This window comes from Schistocerca serialis, chromosome 2 (genome assembly GCF_023864345.2).
Source record: "Schistocerca serialis cubense isolate TAMUIC-IGC-003099 chromosome 2, iqSchSeri2.2, whole genome shotgun sequence".
NCBI lineage: Eukaryota > Metazoa > Arthropoda > Insecta > Orthoptera > Acrididae > Schistocerca > Schistocerca serialis.
The window spans coordinates 867,182,364-867,193,876 of NC_064639.1; positions in this window are offsets into that span (position 1 = coordinate 867,182,364).

Sequence of the window (11,513 nt, forward strand, 5' to 3'; positions counted from 1 at the left end):
AAATTTGTTGCAAATAATAAATATGTCTCTATTTCCAACAACAGCTCTATACATATGAGGGTTGGAACTTTAATATTGACAACTATATATTTACAGCTCGTACAAAATAGATACGTGTTTCAAAGTTTTACTGACTTTCAAAGTAGTCACCAGCATTGTGTATAACCCGTTGTGGAAGTCGTAGGATACTCTTAGCACCGCCAGTTGTGCTGACACTTCGAGCGATGCAGTCTATTGCCCAACGAATCTGCAGCAGTTCTGAGGCGAATGCCGTGAAGTGTTTCCTTCAGTTTAGAAATCGAGTTGAACTCACGAGGGCTTAAGTCAGGGGAGTGCAGTAGGTTTGTATAACACTTAGCAGCCCCAACAGTCAAAGAAATCAGTAACAGCTTGCACTGTACGTGCTTGAGCATTGTCCTGCAAAATGATGCTCAGGTCCTGCAGAAAGGGTCATCACTTCTGTCTCTAAGCTGGTCGTAGGTTATGTTACAGAAATGAACAGCATAGAGACAGAAGTGATGACACTTTCTGCAGAACCTGAGCATCATTTTGCAGGACAATGCTCAAGCACGTACAGTGCTAGCTGTTACTGATTTGTTTGACTGATGGGGCTGCTAAGTGCTATACCAACTACTGCAGTCCCCTGACTTAAGCCCTAGTGAGTTCAGCTTGATTTCTAAACTAAAGGAAACACTGCTACAAATACGTTGGGCAGTAGACCGTGCCAATCGAACTGTCAACACAACTGGCACCGCTAAGAGTATCCTAAGACTTCCACATCGCTGGCAAAGGGTTATACACAATGATGGAGACTACTTTGAAGGTCAGTAAAACTTCGAAACATGTATCTATTTTGTACGAGCTGTAAATAAATAGTTGCCACTATTAAAGTTCCAACCTTTATAGTATCAATACCAGGAATAAATACATAAAGCCCTAAAAATCACTTGCCTTGGTCCAAAAAGAATCCAGTAGTTAGGAACACACATTTTCAATAAATTGCCTGCAACCATTAAAAACTTGGTTTCAGATAAAGTATAGTTAACATAGAGTTTGAAAGATTTTTGGTAGGTAATTCTTTCTACTCTATAGATGAATATCGTAATAGGGAGACCAGCTTAAGAAAAAACGACTGTTAGATTTCAGTTTTGACGGCACTTGGTCACAACAGTCAAGATTAGGTACTTTGCGTATGATAGATTTATTAAAAGTGAATAACTACATTTCTTTCTGTCAGTATTACTGTAGTGTACTCACATATCTTGACAGTATCCTAAGAAATGCTCAGGGAAGTGACAATTATATTCAAATGTTCTATGTCTTTTTTGTTATACTTTCTGACATGTTCCACACTCACAGGAATCATCTCATTTTTGGATCTGTAGAATGAAAACTGAATCTAATCTGATCTAATCTACATTTATCGTAAGTAACTCTATTTTCATGTTTGTTAGTGAGTACAATTAATCTCAGAAAGTAGTGATATTTACTGCTGGTTTTTCTGTTGCCACAACAAAATTCTGTTTATATTTATTTGTTTCAACTCTTATAGGGTATTAGTAATTTTTTAGCTCAGGTGAGGAGCTTGGGCCCCGTGTGTGGGTGGCCAGTGCGCATTCCTCTAGGCCTGGGCAGAGCCAAAAATCGTGAGCAGGACTACATATGATACACCCCAACAACTCAGTACTGCAGGTGACACAAACGTGACAGAAGAATTGTGTCCCAGAATGATTCAAGGAAAAAAATAATACAACTCAGGCAAAAAAGGGACATCCAAGCACAAGTAGCAGCGATAACAAGACTTCAAGAAAGCCTCCAACATCTCACCCAGAATTCTCTTCAGACGAAGACGAACGCCAAACGAACGAAACAGACATAGACCAATCACAACCCTTGGAGATCCAAGATGGTCAACCAGGGACCAAGCAGCCATTTCAAACCATTCGTCACAAGAAAAGCAACTGAAAACGGAAACAGTTCTTGTAAATGCCATCTGCCAGCAAGAAAACCACACAAATACCAACAGAAATAAATCTGAACTGCTTCAAACCACAGATGCGTATGCTGCAAAAACTCAATCAGGACCATCCACTTCAACCAATGACCAGCAACCTTCAAAAGTCAAAATTCCACCGATAACGTTCCATTCTAGAGGAAAATACCGTGAACTTTATGCCACCCTCAAACAGAAAATATCTATATCTGTAAAAGAAATATATAAAAATTACCAAATCAAATACCACTCTTACTCCCTAGATGATCAACGACCTGCACTCCAGCTCTTTCAAGAGATAGAGAGGCCATTATGTACCTCTCTGTCGGCAGTAGACAGAAAACGACAAGTCGTTATCAAATGGATACCTAATGAAGTTCTGGAAGAAGAACTTCATGAAGAACTCAAGGACAAATTCAGTGTCATATTTGTGCATAAATTCAAGAGACGAGACCAGCACACATAACAGCTCATTCCACAACTCACATACGGCCTCACACTTCCCTAAGAATCTCAAAATGCAACATGTGATATAAAATACATGTTTAATACAAGAGTAAAAGTAGAAGATTACAAATCAAACAATGTCCCTGCACACTGCAACCGCTGTCAGAAGTTCTTTCGTACAGCAAATTATGGTTCAACGCCGAAAAGACGTGTCAGATGTGGAGATAATCACCATTCTAAGAACTGCACACATCTTCTTGACGAATCACCTAATGTGCTTATTGCAATCAATTAGGAGAGTATCAGAAAGTAATTATATCATACTAGCTACCACCACAAACAACGAAGAAACAATAACCCTAGCCCACAGCAACAAGATTCCAATTTCAAACAGAAGTCTTCCCGCTACTACGAACGTCCTTCGGAAATCGCAGCAACAGTTCGTACCAGGATAGAACCGTACAGCGAAGCGACGTCATAAGACAGAAAAGGAATGAAGGAGGACAAAACCAGCAATCTGAACGATCTTTGGGACTATAAGAAACTATAAAAGCACTCACCTAAATGGGATATATTTTCTCCGTCTTTAACAGACGCAGCCTCATAGCTACAATAATGGGTATAGCAAGAAAATTCAACACTTCAACTGACCTTCTTCCAAAATTCTAGTTTTGATAGAAGATATGATGATGATCTTCTCCTACAAGTGATGGATCATATGCCTCGATTGAAGAAACACCAGCCGACCGAAGTGGCCGTGCAGTTCTAGGCCCTGCAGTCTGGAACCGCGTGACCGCTACGGTCGCAGGTTCGAATCTTGCCCCGGGCATGGATGTATGTGATGTTCTTAGGTTAGTTAGGTTTAACTAGTTCTAAGTTCTAGGGGACTAATGACCTCAGCAGTTGAGTCCCATAGTGCTCAGAGCCATTTGAACCATTTGAAGAAACACCTCACACTTTGCATACACAACGGAAATGGCATTGAGAATAACAAAACAGAAGTCACAGATTTCATTGAACGCCACAGAGTCGGTGCTATGTTTCTAGCAGAAACTCATCTAAGACCAACCCTGTGATTCAGAATTAAAAACTGATTGGTTATCGTACTGACAGACCTAACAGAACAGGAGGATGTGCCGCAATATTTTTGCAGTCCTCACTCACACACAGCTATGAAACCATTCCACAGCTAACGTCCCTAGAAGCTACAGCAGTGGCTATAGGAACGTCTAATGGGACAGTTACGTTGACAGCCGCTTACTTACAACCAGGAATTGATCTTGAAGCTGATGATTTCATCACCCTATTCGATCGTTTCGAGAAAATTTCGCTTTGCGAAGACTGAGTGGAAGCATACAGCATGAAACTCAAGTCAAGAGAATGCAAGAGGAAGGCAACTTCACGACCTCGAAGAACTGCTCCAAGCAACAACTACTGGATCAGAAGAACCAACATTTACCAGTAAAACAGAACCATAGACCAGATGTGTTGGGTATAGGAATAGTCAAGAACATCAAGCCGCGCACCAACTTAAGAACCACCAGATTTGGCATCAAATCACAAGCCCATTCTCGGCCCTACTTCACTAGCAATTGATCCAGCAAGGCCATCAACAAAAACAACAGTGGTTTCGGGTCAATTCCATCATTGACTGCATAGGAATATTAGACCAACAGAAAGCGTCATCACAACGGAACTTAATGATCGAACAATTGAGACACCATCATTGAAAATCAGAAGAGCAGAAGGACAAGCTTCAACAATAACAATTTCTGAGAATCCATACTATGAAGCGTTTCCGCCTGCACTTCAAGGTCACAAAAATTTGATGAAAAGAGCCAGGAAACAACGTCAATAATCCCGTAAGCCAGCTTAAAGTGAGAAATGAAGCAGTTGTCAAGAGAACTCACTAGAAGGGCCAGGGAATGGTGCTCTGAACTGTGGGAAGATCGAAGGTCAACCCTACAACAACGATGGCGAGATGAATGGCATTCAAAACCCACATAAACCAAACAGGACTCTACTGAGCTATAATAGATTCACGTCTGACCCCTGGAAAATGCCAAGTTATATGCCGCAACGTTCGAAGAACAAAATATTATTAACATAAACTATATCGAAAATGGCCAGATGGAGGAGAATGGAATAGTAGAATCGGCCAACTAAATACGCAACGCCAAATGAAGAGACCACCCAGAACTGAGTTGAAACGAATCAGCAAGAACCCCAGTACCAACTTAGCACGTGAACTGATGGCATAACTAGCGATTACGTCAAATATTTGCCACGGAAGCCACTAGTTATATGCCAAGTTATATGCCGCAACGTTCGAAGAACAAAATATTATTAACATAAACTATATCGAAAATGACCAGATGGAGTTGTCTTGTCTAGTTGTCTTGTGACAGCCAGAGCGAGAGCACCAGCAGCAGCGAGTACTGTTTGTATAAAGCGTTTATTTTGCATTTTGTTTACGACCTTCCACTAAGGAAGGGATTCTATTTGTGTTTATCTGCTCTGCATAGTAACTAACAGTTCTTGATAAAACTTTACGTAGTTTTCGTGTTAGATTTCTTAGTGTTTTCTTGATCGTTTAGAACAGAAAGCGCCCTAAAACCGTCTTTTGTTTGTTTCGCAGCCGTTAGCCACTAGTCACTTGAATCAGCAGTTGTCTTGTGACAGCCAGAGCGAGAGCACCAGCAGCAGCGAGTACTGTTTGTATAAAGCGTTTATTTTGCATTTTGTTTACGACCTTCCACTAAGGAAGGGATTCTATTTGTGTTTATCTGCTCTGCATAGTAACTAACAGTTCTTGATAAAACTTTACGTAGTTTTCGTGTTAGATTTCTTAGTGTTTTCTTGATCGTTTAGAACAGAAAGCGCCCTAAAACCGTCTTTTGTTTGTTTCGCGGCCGTTAGCCACTAGTCACTTGAATCAGCAGTTGTCTTGTGACAGCCAGAGCGAGAGCACCAGCAGCAGCGAGTACTGTTTGTATAAAGCGTTTTTGTACTTATTTGCTGCGCTTTGCTTTTAAATAGTTTTTCTGGGAAAACCTAGCGTAGTTTTCGCGTCTCGTATTTCAGTGAGTGTTTCTTGATTATCAGAGTAGCTCATCAGAAGATTACCTTGGGAATTTGTCACCGTATAGAGTAGGGTAAACATAGTCATGTGTAGGGACTGTGGTTGTTGTGAGCGGACGCAAGGAGAATTGGTCACTCTTCGGGGGCAGGTGGAGGCTTTGTCTGTTAGGCTCATCGAGCTCGAGGCGCAGGCGTCGGCTCGTAGTGGCGTTGGGGCAACTGTGGTGAGACCTATGCCTACTTCGGTGGCCTTGGAATCACATGGAACCCCTGATGTCGCTGCGTCTTCCGGCAGTGAGCATCTTACCGGTCAGCCATCACTCCAGGGTGAATGGCGGACAGTGTGGGCTCGCGCGTGCCTGGCCGAAAGGCAAAGGTGGGATCTGGCCGCGTGGCAGCTGCCTTACCCCTTTCCAACAGGTACGGGGTGCTTCCTAGTGGTGATGACATCGTTTCCGAGCCACCACAGGATGCCTCGCCTGTTGGGCCAGTGGCCGATTCTCCGGCAAGGTCCCGACAGTCACAGAGGGCGGGCCTATTAGTTATAGGGAGCTCCAACGTTAGGCGGGTTATGGAGCCCCTCAGGAAAATAGCGGGTAGGTCGGGGAAGAATGCCAGTGTGCACTCGGTGTGCTTGCCGGGGGGTCACGTCCGTAATGTGGAGGAGGCCCTTCCGGCAGCTATTGAACGCACTGGGTGTGACCGGCTGCAGATAGTAGCACATGTCGGAACGAATGACGCCTGCCGCTTGGGTTCTGAGGCCATCCTTGGTTCCTTCCGGCGGCTGGCTGATTTGGTGAAGACAACCAGCATCGCACGCGGAGTGCAAGCTGAGCTTAATATCTGCAGCATAGTGCCCAGAGTCGATCGCGGTCCTCTGGTTTGGAGCCGTGTGGAGGGTCTAAACCAGAGGCTCAGACGACTCTGCGACTATAATGGTTGCAAATTCATCGACCTCCGTTATTGGGTGGAGAACTGTAGGGCCCCCCTAGACAGGTCCGGCGTGCACTACACACCGGAAGCAGCTACTAGGGTAGCAGAGTACGTGTGGCGTGCACACGGGGGTTTTTTAGGTTAGAGGGACCCCCCCTTGGGCGAAACGATAAAATACCTGACGGCTTACCAGAGAGGACATTATCATCGTTGATAAAGAACGTCCGTCCTCAGAGACCAAAAACAGGAAAAGTTAACGTAATATTGGTAAACTGCAGGAGTATCCAGGGCAAGGTTCCTGAATTAGTATCTCTTATTGAAGGAAATAGTGCGCATATAGTATTAGGAACGGAAAGTTGGTTAAAACCAGAAGTGAACAGTAATGAAATCCTAGACACAGAATGGAATATATACCGCAAGGATAGGATAAACGCCAATGGTGGAGGAGTATTTATAGCAGTAAAGAATTCAATAATATCCAGTGAAGTTATTAGCGAATGCGAATGTGAAATAATCTGGGTTAAGTTAAGTATCAAAGGTGGGTCAGATATGATAGTCGGATGCTTCTATAGACCACCTGCATCAGCAACCGTAGTAGTTGAGCGCCTCAGAGAGAACCTGCAGAACGTCGTGAAGAAGTTTCGTGATCATACTATTGTAATAGGGGGAGACTTCAATCTACCAGGTATAGAATGGGATAGTCACACAATCAGAACTGGAGCCAGGGACAGAGACTCTTGTGACATTATCCTGACTGCCTTGTCCGAGAATTACTTCGAGCAGATAGTTAGAGAACCAACTCGTGAAGCTAACGTTTTAGACCTCATAGCAACAAATAGACCGGAACTTTTCGACTCCGTGAATGTAGAAGAGGGTATCAGTGATCATAAGTCAGTGGTTGCATCAATGACTACAAGTGTAATAAGAAATGCCAAGAAAGGAAGGAAAATATATTTGCTTAACAAGAGTGATAGGGCACAAATCGCAGAATATCTGAGTGACCACCATCAAACGTTCATTTCTGAGGAAGAGGATGTGGAACAAAAATGGAAAAAATTCAGAAACATCGTCCAGTACGCCTTAGATAAGTTCGTACCGACTAAGGTCCAAAGCGAGGGGAAAGATCCACCCTGGTATAACAATCATGTACGAAAGGTACTACGGAAACAAAGAAAGCTTCATCATAGGTTTAAGAGTAGTCGAATCATAGCTGATAAGGAAAAGCTGAACGAAGCGAAAAAGAGCGTAAAGAGAGCAATGAGAGAAGCATTCAACGAATTCGAACATAAAACATTGGCAAACAATCTAAACAAGAACCCTAAAAAGTTTTGGTCATATGTAAAATCGGTAAGCGGATCTAAATCCCCTATTCAGTCACTCGTTGACCACGATGGCACCGAAGCAGAGGACGACCGAAGAAAGGCAGAAATACTGAATTCAGTGTTCCGAAACTGTTTCACTGCGGAAAATCGTAACACGGTCCCTGACTTCAGCCGTCGCACGGACGCCAAAATGGAAAATATTGAAATAAACGATATCGGAATTGAAAAACAACTGCTATCACTTAGTAGCGGAAAAGCATCCGGACCAGACGAGATACCCTTAAGATTCTACAGTGATTATGCTAAAGAACTTGCCCCCTTTCTATCAGCAATTTATCGTAGATCGCTGGAAGAACGTAAAGTACCTAGCGACTGGAAGAAAGCGCAGGTCGTTCCCATTTTCAAGAAGGGTCATAAATCAGATGCGAATAATTATAGGCCTATTTCGCTTACGTCAATCTGTTGTAGAATAATGGAACATGTTTTGTGTTCTCGTATTATGACGTTCTTAGATAATACAAATCTCCTTCATCATAACCAACATGGATTCCGCAAACAGAGATCATGTGAAACTCAGCTCGCCCTATTTGCCCAAGAAATTCACAGTGCCGTAGACACTGGCGAGCAGATTGATGCCGTATTCCTGGACTTCAGGAAGGCATTTGATACGGTTCCGCACTTACGTTTAGTGAAAAAAATACGAGCTTACGGAATATCGGACCAGGTTTGTGATTGGATTCAGGATTTCCTAGAAGAAAGAAAACAACATGTCATTCTTAACGGTTCAAAATCTGCAGATGTAGAGGTAATTTCGGGAGTACCGCAGGGAAGCGTGATAGGACCTTTATTGTTTACAATATACATAAATGACTTAGTTGACAACATCGGTAGCTCCGTGAGGCTATTTGCAGATGACACGGTTGTCTACAAGAAAGTAGCAACATCAGAAGACTCGTACGTACTCCAGGAGGACCTGCAGAGGATTAATGCATGGTGCGACAGCTGGCAGCTTTCCCTAAACGTAGATAAATGTAATATAATGCGCATACATAGGGGCAGAAATCCATTCCAGTACGATTATGCCATAGGTGGTAAATCATTGGAAGCGGTAACGACCGTAAAATACTTAGGAGTTACTATCCGGAGCGATCTGAAGTGGAATGATCACATAAAACAAATAGTGGGAAAAGCAGGCGCCAGGTTGAGATTCATAGGAAGAATTCTAAGAAAATGTGACTCATCGACGAAAGAAGTAGCTTACAAAACGCTTGTTCGTCCGATTCTTGAGTATTGCTCATCAGTATGGGACCCTTACCAGGTTGGATTAATAGAAGAGATAGACATGATCCAGCGAAAAGCAGCGCGATTCGTCATGGGGACATTTAGTCAGCGCGAGAGCGTTACGGAGATGCTGAACAAGCTCCAGTGGCGGACACTTCAAGAAAGGCGTTACGCAATACGGAGAGGTTTATTATCGAAATTACGAGAGAGCACATTCCGGGAAGAGATGGGCAACATATTACTACCGCCCACATATATCTCGCGTAATGATCACAACGAAAAGATCCGAGAAATTAGAGCAAATACGGAGACTTACAAGCAGTCGTTCTTCCCACGCACAATTCGTGAATGGAACAGGGAAGGGGGGATCAGATAGTGGTACAATAAGTACCCTCCGCCACACACCGTAAGGTGGCTCGCGGAGTATAGATGTAGATGTAGATGTAGATGTAGTATTGCTAACTAATATTTTCAACAACTTTTAAATTAACGAACATTTCCCCTCCAAATGGAAAACGTCAAAAGTAGTGACAATTACCAAACCAGACAAAGACTTCGGAGACCCAAGAGCTGTACGCCCATAAGCCAATTATGAACATTTGAGATGATATTACTGGCGAGTATCCGATCACCGTTATTGGACAACAACAGCATACGCTCCAAACAATTCGTATATCAACAGAAACTTTCAGCACAGATACAATTCCTCCGCATATCGGAATACCAGGCTCATAATATGAACATCTCAACGTACACAGCTAGGTTCGATAAGTGTGGAGAGATAAACTAATCACAAAACTGAAAGACAATACAGGGACCCGGAGTCATAGACAGTTTTTAACGGACTGAAGGTTTTATGAACAAATCGATGCAAAAAGCCATGAGCGCAGTTTGCAGATGACACAGCACTCATTTCTAGCAGCAGACAACCCAACAATGCATAAACAGTCTTCAGCATCAACTAGACATCTTTCAACTCCGAGCAACTGATAACAACACCAAGATTACCTCCCTGGGAACAAAAGCTATCTTCTTTACTCGCCGACGACCAGTATTAGACAGAAAACTGATAATGAACAAGAAAAAGCAAACTAGGCATATTGGTGTCCCACTTGATAAAAAGCTGACATACATCGAGGTGACAAAATTCATGGGATGCCTCCTAATATCGTGTCGGACCGCCTTTTGCCCAGCGTAGTGCAGCATGGACTCAACAAGTCGTCGGGAAGTCCTACACTGTATGATCAAAAGCATCCGGACACCCCCAAAACATACGTTTTCATATTAGGTCCAGTGTGCTGCCACCTACTACCAGGTACTCCATATCAGTGACCTCAGTAGTCATTAGATATCGTGAGAGAGCAGAATGGGGTGCTCCGTGGAACTCACAAACTTCGAATGTGGTCAGGTGATTGGGTTTCACTTGTGTCATACGTCTTTACGCGAGATTTCAAGACTCCTAAAAATCCCTAGGTCCACTGTTTCCGATGTGATAGCGAAGTGGAAAGTGAAGGGACACGTACAGCTCAAAAGTGTACAAGCCGACCTCATCTGTTGACTGACAGAGACCGCCGACAGTTGAAGAAGGTTGTCATGTGTAATAGTCAGACATCTATCCAGACCATCACACAGGAATTCCAAACTGCTTCAGGATCCACTGCAGGTACCATGACAGTTAGGCAAGAGATGAGAAAACTTGGATTTCATGGTCGAGCGGCTGCTCGTAAGCCACACATCACGCTGGTAAATGACAAACGACGCTTCGCTTGGTGTAAGGAGCGTAAACATTGGACGATTGAGAAGTGGAAGAAAGTTGTATGGAGTGACGAATCACGGTACACAATGTGGCGATCCCATGGCAGGGTGTGTGTATGGCGAATGCCCGGTGAATGTCATCTGCCAGCGTGTGTAGTGCCAACTGTAAAATTCGGAGACGGTGGTGTTATGGTGTGATCGTGTTTTTCATGGAAGGGGCTTGCACTCCTTGTTGTTATGCGTGGCACTTTCACAGCAAAGGCCTACACTGATGTTTTAAGCACCTTCTTGTTTATCACTGTTGAAGAGCAATTCGGGGGTGGCGATTTCATCTTTCAACACGATCGAGTTCCTGTTCATAATGCACAACCTGTGGTGGAGTGGTTACACGACAATAACATCCTTGTAATGGACTGTCTTGCACAGAGCCCTGACCTGAATCCTATAGAAAACCTTTGGGATGTTTTGGAACGCCGACTTCGTGCCAGGTCTCTCCTCAGTGCAGCACTCTGTGAAGAATGGGCTGCAATTCCCCAAGAAACCTTCCAGCACCTGACTGAACGTATGCCTGCGAGAGTGGCAGCTGTCATCAAGGCTAAGGGTGGGCCAACACCACATTGAATTCCAGCATTAGTAATGGAGGGCGCCCCGAACTTGTAAGTGATCTTCACCCAGGTGTACAGATACTTTTGATCACATAG